The sequence below is a fragment of the Rutidosis leptorrhynchoides genome, chromosome 5 (assembly GCF_046630445.1).
Source record: "Rutidosis leptorrhynchoides isolate AG116_Rl617_1_P2 chromosome 5, CSIRO_AGI_Rlap_v1, whole genome shotgun sequence".
Classification (NCBI taxonomy): Eukaryota; Viridiplantae; Streptophyta; class Magnoliopsida; order Asterales; family Asteraceae; genus Rutidosis; species Rutidosis leptorrhynchoides.
This window is the reverse complement of record NC_092337.1, coordinates 321505841-321513515: the sequence shown is the minus strand read 5'-3', so window position 1 is coordinate 321513515 and position 7675 is coordinate 321505841. Positions and strand designations below refer to the sequence as shown.

General features: G+C 31.6%; 1 non-coding gene across 1 annotated transcript; it reads left to right on the top strand.

Moving 5' to 3' along the window:
- Positions 1 to 1391: 1391 nt before the first annotated feature.
- LOC139850883 (small nucleolar RNA R71) lies at positions 1392 to 1498 on the top strand. Its single transcript, XR_011760259.1, has one exon. It is a non-coding gene; the product is annotated as a small nucleolar RNA R71 (small nucleolar RNA).
- The last annotated feature ends 6177 nt before the right edge of the window (positions 1499 to 7675 follow it).

Below are 7675 nucleotides of genomic sequence, written 5' to 3'. Positions count from 1 at the left end.
GAATGTTTGGGTCCTCTTCTATGTCAATGACAATAAATTCGACTAGAAAGGTTAAATTGCCTACTTGAACGGGTAGGTTATCAGCAATTCCAACTGGGTGCTTAATGGTTTGATCAAAGAGTCGAACACTCATATCCGTTGGACTTAACTTACCTACACCTAATCTCTTATATAAGGAAAGAGGCATAACACTTACACTTGCACCTAAATCTGCTAGTGCATCATACATGACACAATCACTAAGTAGACAAGGAACAATAAATTCACCCGGATCACCTACCCTAGGTGGAGGTTTTGGTGGAACTGTCTTCACCGGGTTTACTTCTACGGCTTTTGTTTCTTGTACTTTCTTATTCTTTTTCTTCTTCTTCTTTCTAGAAGTATCACAATCTTTATTACTTATTACTTGCTCATACTCAACTCCTTTTCTTGGAAACGGGATGGGTGGTTTGTATGGTGTCACCACTGGCTTTACATACTCGGATGGTGGTGGTGGTGTAACTTCTTCATTGTTACTCACATCTAAAACCTTCCCATCTTCTGGAGCTGGTTTTTCAGAATTTGTTGACACCATATTAACATTCTCTTTCCGAGGATTTACTTCAGTATTACTCGGTAGTTTTCCTTGTTCCCTCTCACTCATCATGCTAGCAAGAGTACCTACGTGTTTTTCTAGATTCAAAATGGAAGCTTGTTGAGTTCTTAATGACTGATCAAACCTCTCGTTCGTTTGGGTTTGAGTTTCAATAAATTGTGTTTGAGATTCAACTAGCTTGAATACCACGTCTTCCATATTTGACTTTTTCTCTTCAGTTTGTTGTTGTGGTTTATATAAGCCAGGTCTTTGTTGATTGAAAGTGTTGTTTTGAGTTGGTTGGTTATTCAGACCTTGTTGGTTATACCAGTTATTTTCGGGTCCTTTTGGATTGTAAAGAATGTTTTGATTTCGATTTAAGTTTAGCCTTGGCGGTTGATAATTATTTTGATAATTATTTCCCGGCCTTTGGTTCATATAGGAAACATTCTCTCGTTGTTCCATCGTTGGTTCAATGTGACAATCTTTCAATAAGTGTGGTCCACCGCATAGCTCACAACTGATTCGTATTGCGTGAATATCTTTATTCATCTTTTCCATTCGTCTTTCGAAAGCATCTATTTTTGCTGAAACGGAATCAAAGTCATGGCTAGAATCGGCTCTAGCCACTTTAGATGAACGAAAAATATCTATTTCTTGGTGCCACTCATGCGAGTGGGAGGCTGTGTTATCAATAATTTTGTAAGCTTCAGTTGCAGTTTTCTTCATAATGGAACCACCAGCTGTTATGTCGATGTCTTTTCGTGTAGCAACGTTGACACCTTGGTAGAATATTTGTACTATTTGATAAGTGTCTAAACCGTGTTGAGGACATCCTCTCAACATCCTTCCGAATCTTGTCCACGCCTCATATAATGTTTCATTTGGCTTTTGTGTGAACGTAACAATTTCTCCTTGAAGTCTCACGGCTTTAGATGCCGGAAAGAATCTTTGAAGAAATTTTTCAACTAAGACATCCCATGTGTCAATCGCCCCTTCAGGTAATGATTCTAACCAATCTTTGGCTTCTCCTTTTAAAGTCCACGGAAACAACATGAGATAGATCTGCTCATCTTCCACTTCTCGGATTTTGAATAGTGTACAAATTCTTTTAAACGTACGAAGGTGTTGGTTAGGATCTTCATTCGGTGCACCACTGAATTGGCATTGGTTAGTTACCATGTGTAGAATTTGTCCTTTGATTTCATAATCTGGCGCATTAACTTCTGGCTTAATAATGGCGTGACCTTGGCCCGTGCGTGTGGCTCTCATTCGATCTTCCATACTTAGAGGTTCCGTTACTTCCATAATTGAATTTGTTGAATACGAATCACTAGAGGATTCTGATTTAATGGTTTGTGACTCAGGAGGAATAATTAGTGGTTCAAGATCTTGGAATTGTCCTTGAATATGCTCCGGGTTCTTAATTGTGAAGTCGGGTTCAAAAGATGGATTATCGGAAATTTGAGTTGGAGTTCTTGTTCGACTAGATGACGATTCTAAAGAAAAATCAACGGCGACAATATTTGCTAAATGTCTTGATCTAGTTACAGGTGGTGAACGTACAAAAGGTGGTGAACGTCTTGCTCGGTGCATTCACTGAATATCCTATTAGTTTTTAAAAGGAAAGAAAAATTATAATAAGTTATCCAATCAATAGACTTTTCTGATTTTGCCCACGTTTCGAATAGCCAAAAGATGCAGCAGAGGGGCAGGATTCGTTTGGTCTCAATATAATTGAGGACTGTTTGGCTCCAATAACCCGGTCCACGTACAAATCCAACTATTACTACGAACCAGAAAATTTTGATGTCTATCAATTTAACCACTTAAAATAAATTTTCATAATTTTAAGAAATTTAGATAAGAAGTAGAATAAAAATCTATGTCCTAAAACTAGAATAGCGAGAAATAAGAGAGAAAAAGAGTTCGTCGAAAAAGGTTGAAAAACGAAAAATGGTTGAAAAATAAAAGGTGACGGAAAAATAAAAGAAACTTATCAAAACTTAAAAATAGTTGACTAACCTAACCTTATTACTACAACTAACTTAAAATTATAATCGCAAATTGAAATTACTAATTGAAATGATAATTGATACATAGTAAAAGGTGTCTAAAAATATTAAAGCTTACAAGAAAAACTAAATCCCAAATGGAAATAACTTAAAAAGAAAGTAAAACTTAAAAAGGCGTCGCAAAATTCTAAAGCACATAAATCTTAGTCTAAAGAAAAAGCACTTAAGGAATTCTACGGCAAAGCCTAAAAATATAGGAGTAAAAATAACTATAGCAAAAACTAAGTTTAAAATTAAATATGAGCTAAAAATACAAATATTACGCTACAACGATTAAAAAGGGACAAAATATAAAAATATACAAAAAGTTGTAAAAAGTACAATTTTTATAAAAATATTATTTTTATATTATTTATTTACTAAAACTACTAATTTTACAATTTAATAAAACTAATTAATACTAAATACATAAATTAAATAAAAAGTAAATCTTAAAATAAAATTAATAATAATAATAATAATAATTAGGTTTAAATAATAATAATAATTAATTAAAACCCGTAATTAATGCTGAATTAGGGCTTCTGTCCGTGTGTCAGGTATACTCCGCGAGTCGCGGCAATTATTGCATCAAACCCCGCGAGTCGCGGGGTTTCAAATTTCAGCTGACAGCTTATAATTTCAACGCGTTTTTTCTTTATTTATTTATTTTTTTTTTTTTATATCTATTTTCTGTTTTTTTTTTCTATAAATAAAAGATATTTAATAAAATTTATATTATTATAAACTAAAATAAAGATAAAGAAACTTATAAAACTTAAATATTTAACAAAATCTTAAAAATACTTATATTTTTGTTTTTCTTTTTATATTTTTGAATAATTGAAACGTATTTTTACAAAAACGAATTTTTAATAAAAGTAAACTAAAAATCTTTTTTTTTTTATATTAGCGTTGCGCTTCCGGCTTTTAAGATAAGTCCCCGGCAGCGGCGCCAAAAATACTTGATGTCAAAGCAGAGGGGTATAAAATACTATTAATTTTTACAAGGAAATACTATTAAATACGATACAATTTTACACAAGATATTTATTTATTTATAGAATGGATATACTTAAACCTTGCTACAACACTTATAGGCAGTGTACCTAATCGTACAGTAGTGTAGTTTTTAGTAAGTCCGGTTCGTTCCACAGGGAAATCTTTAAACAAAGCTCAACGCTATATTAGTTTACTTTTATAAAAATACAAATATATATATAAGTAATATTATTATTATAAAGGGGGGTTTTTACCGTTTAATGACCGGTTTGTCGATTTTAAGACTTTAGTCGCAGTTAAAACCTAATGTAAAATATAAAATAAATACAAGACTTAAATTAAAGCGTAAAGTAAATAACGATAATGAAATTGCGAATAATAAAAGTGCGATAAAATAAACTTGCGATAAGTAAAAAGTACGATAATTAAAAGTGCGATTAAATAACAATAAATAAAAGTGCGATAATTAGAAGTGCAATTAAATATAAAATAAAGGAAATTAAATATGAAATAAAAGAATTATGCTTATTTAAACTTCCGTAATCATGATGTTTGACGTGTTGATTTTAGTTTTATGCCCATGGGTTAATTGTCCTTTGTCCTGGATTATTTAATATGTCCGTCTGGTTTTTGTCCATAACAGTCCATCAGTCATAAATATAAAGTGCGAGTGTCCTCGTCAAATTATTATTATACCCGAAGTTAAATATTCCAACTAATTGGGGGTTCGAATTGTAACAAGGTTTTAATACTTTGTTTAATGAATACACCAGGTTATCAACTGTGTGTAAACCAAGGTTTTACTACTTTGTTAGCAATTACACCAATTACCCTTGAATGTAATTTCACCCCTGTTTTAATTATTCTAGTGGCTATTAATTCATTCCCGTGTTCGGTTAAATGAACGATTATTCGTACATATAAATACCCCGCCCATCGTGTCCGATCGAGTGTATATGGTAATTTATAGGGACGCCCAATTGTAAATCTTTATATTAACATTAACAAACTATCATTTAGTTAAACAAATATAAAGCCCATTAATAGCCCATAGTCTAATTTCCACAAGTGTCGTTCTTTTGTCCAAACCCCAATTATGGTACAAAGCCCAATTACCCAATTTTAGTAATTAGCCCAACATCATGATTACTTCGTTTTAAATAAGCATAATAATTACTTAGCTACGAGACATTAATGTAAAAAGGTTGAACATAACTTACAATGATTAAAAATAGCGTAGCGTTACACGGACAGAATTTCGACTTACACCCTTACAACATTCGCTAACATACCCTTATTATTAGAATTATAATTAAAATTAAAATTAAAATATAAATTATATATATATATTTTACGTATATATGAGAGAAGAGAGAAAATAGATTATGAATTTTGATCAGAATTCGGTTGGCTTTATAGGGATTTTCGAATTTTGGGGCTCCGCGACTCGCGGCAAAATCCTCTTCAAACTCCGCGAGTCGCGGAGAATGAATTTACAGCTCACACCCTTGGAGTCTTTCTCTGCCGACGGTTTTTATTATATATATAATATATATATATATAATTAATATAATTAATTATATATTATATTATATTTATATACATAGTTAACTTGTAATTTTTAGTCCGTTGCGTCGAGCGTTAAGAGTTGACTCTGGTCCCGGTTCCGGATTTTCGAACGTCCTTGCGTACAATTTTATATTTTGTACTTTGCGTTTTGAATCTTGTACTCTTGTGATTTCGAGACGTTTCTTATCAATAATTGGAACCTCTTTGATTGTCTTTTGTTCTTTTGAGCTTTTTGGTCGTTTGCGTCTTCAATTCGTCGAATCTGTCTTTTGTCTTCACCTTTTATTATTTAAACGAATATCACTTGTAAATAGAACAATTGCAACTAAAAGCTTGTCTTTCTTGAGGAATAATGCTATGAAATATATGTTCGTTTTTAGCATTATCATCAGACCCGATAGATATATCAACAGGATTCGCGTTTACAATACCGCTGTAAATAGTAGTTACCAAGCTACAGGGAAGTATGCCAGTGGTACAACTCAACGTAGAATATATTTTTCAGTTACTTGTGTCCATAACGTAAAACATAAAATACATGTATTCTCATCCCGAAATACTTAGAGTTTAAAAGTGGGACTATATACTCACTTTTGCCTTGAAGATATATATATTTTGACTTGGTCTCCGGTTGATATCACGAACCTATCCATATATAGTTTATCAATATATTTCCATTTTAAACAATCGTCACATATATATACTTATTATACTTTTAATAGTTTTAATAATTTCTTAGTCCGTAGTTAGCAGTCCGATGTTAGTAATTCAATTTTAATGGTTCATATTTAGGTGTTTAATAAATAAAACCCCCATCGAAATAAATAAAACCCCATCGTATTTGTATTGGTCGGGATTAATCTTGACCCACGGTACCGGTGTTGTCAAATGACGTGTTGCGTACATAAAGTACCGGTGTTGTCAAATGACGTGTTGCGTACAATCATGGGATCTTATGATTAATCTTCTCGTATTGTTTACGGGTGGTCCTGAAATATATAAAATTAAATTATGAGTACATATATATAAAATATCATGTTATTTTAGAAAGATGTGATTCATTTAATTTTTCTCCAATTATTTTCGTGGCTAAACTAGTTTTGGATATCTGATCTTGTTTTGGTCATAGTTTCTTCGTTACAACTCTGTTTTCGTTGGTTCAACTTGCCACTTCCTTGGATCGAGTTCTTCTTTAAGACTATGAACTGTAAATACCTTAGTTTGTATTCGAAATCACAGGTCATAGGTCAAACTTTGGTGAAACTTATGAAGTTAATCATTTTCCCTTATGTAAACAACATTAAATGATTATTTTTCTAAAAAAACTTATACTTTGAGTTAAATCATGAAATTTTTATGTGTTATCATATTCATAGTAAATATCATTTTTCCAGAAAATAAACCTCCAATTCAAGGTTCAAAATAGTTTTTAATTATCCAACCCAAAACCACCCCCGGTTGCACTCCGACGTCGTAAAAACAGTTTTTAAGGTGTTCTTTGAAAAACCAAGTTATACCTTGTTAAATTAGCATATATTTATGATATATTACATGTCTTGAAGTATTTTAAAAGTTAAGTTAGAAGGATCTATTTAGTTTGCAAACAAGTTTGAAAACATTCAAACTATGTTCTTGTTGTTAAAATTTTATACCATAAAATAAGATAGTTATATATATATGAATTGAATAAGGTTATGAACAAAGTTACTACCTCAAGTTACTTGGACAAGATTGCTGTAAAAGAGGAGTAAAAACCTAGAACCAAAAGAGTGATGGAATTGGATGAAAGATTGGAAGTAAACTTGTCTTCTTGGAAGGATTCTTGAAGTGTTTTTGTAAGGATTTTCTTATGATGATTAAGTGATGTTTTTGGAACTAGATCTTCATGGTTGTGAGCTGAGATGGTTAAGGGGTTTAAGGCTCATAAGTGTGTGTGTTTTTAGCTAGAGAATTGAAGTAAAAATGAATCAAAATGATGATCCCCCATGGCCCTTTAAAAACGTGAATGGGGGGAACCAAGACAAGATTTTAGTTTGTAATTTTATGTATTTAGTCAAGCAATCATACAAAAGTAATTACCTTATACATAAGGCATGAACAAGGGCTGGTTGGTGGTGATTTGATGTGTATTTACCAATAGTAAATACGTATAGAAGCTAGGTATGATACGAGTACATATACTCTAGATATACGTATAGAAATCTTGTGAAAATGGAATGAGAATTCAAATATAGCTATCTTTTGTGAATATACTTATATGGTTTTATGTATTTAAGTCCTTAAAAAGTGATTAAATACATTATATATACGATATATGTATAAACATTATAGGTCATAAGTATTTATGTCAAATAACGTTACGTATGGTTATCGTTTTGAAAACTTAAGTTAGTAGTTTCAAAATATACTTATAACTTATTGTTATTAATACAAAATGAGATATTAAAACATCCATAAATCATGTTAAATATGTATA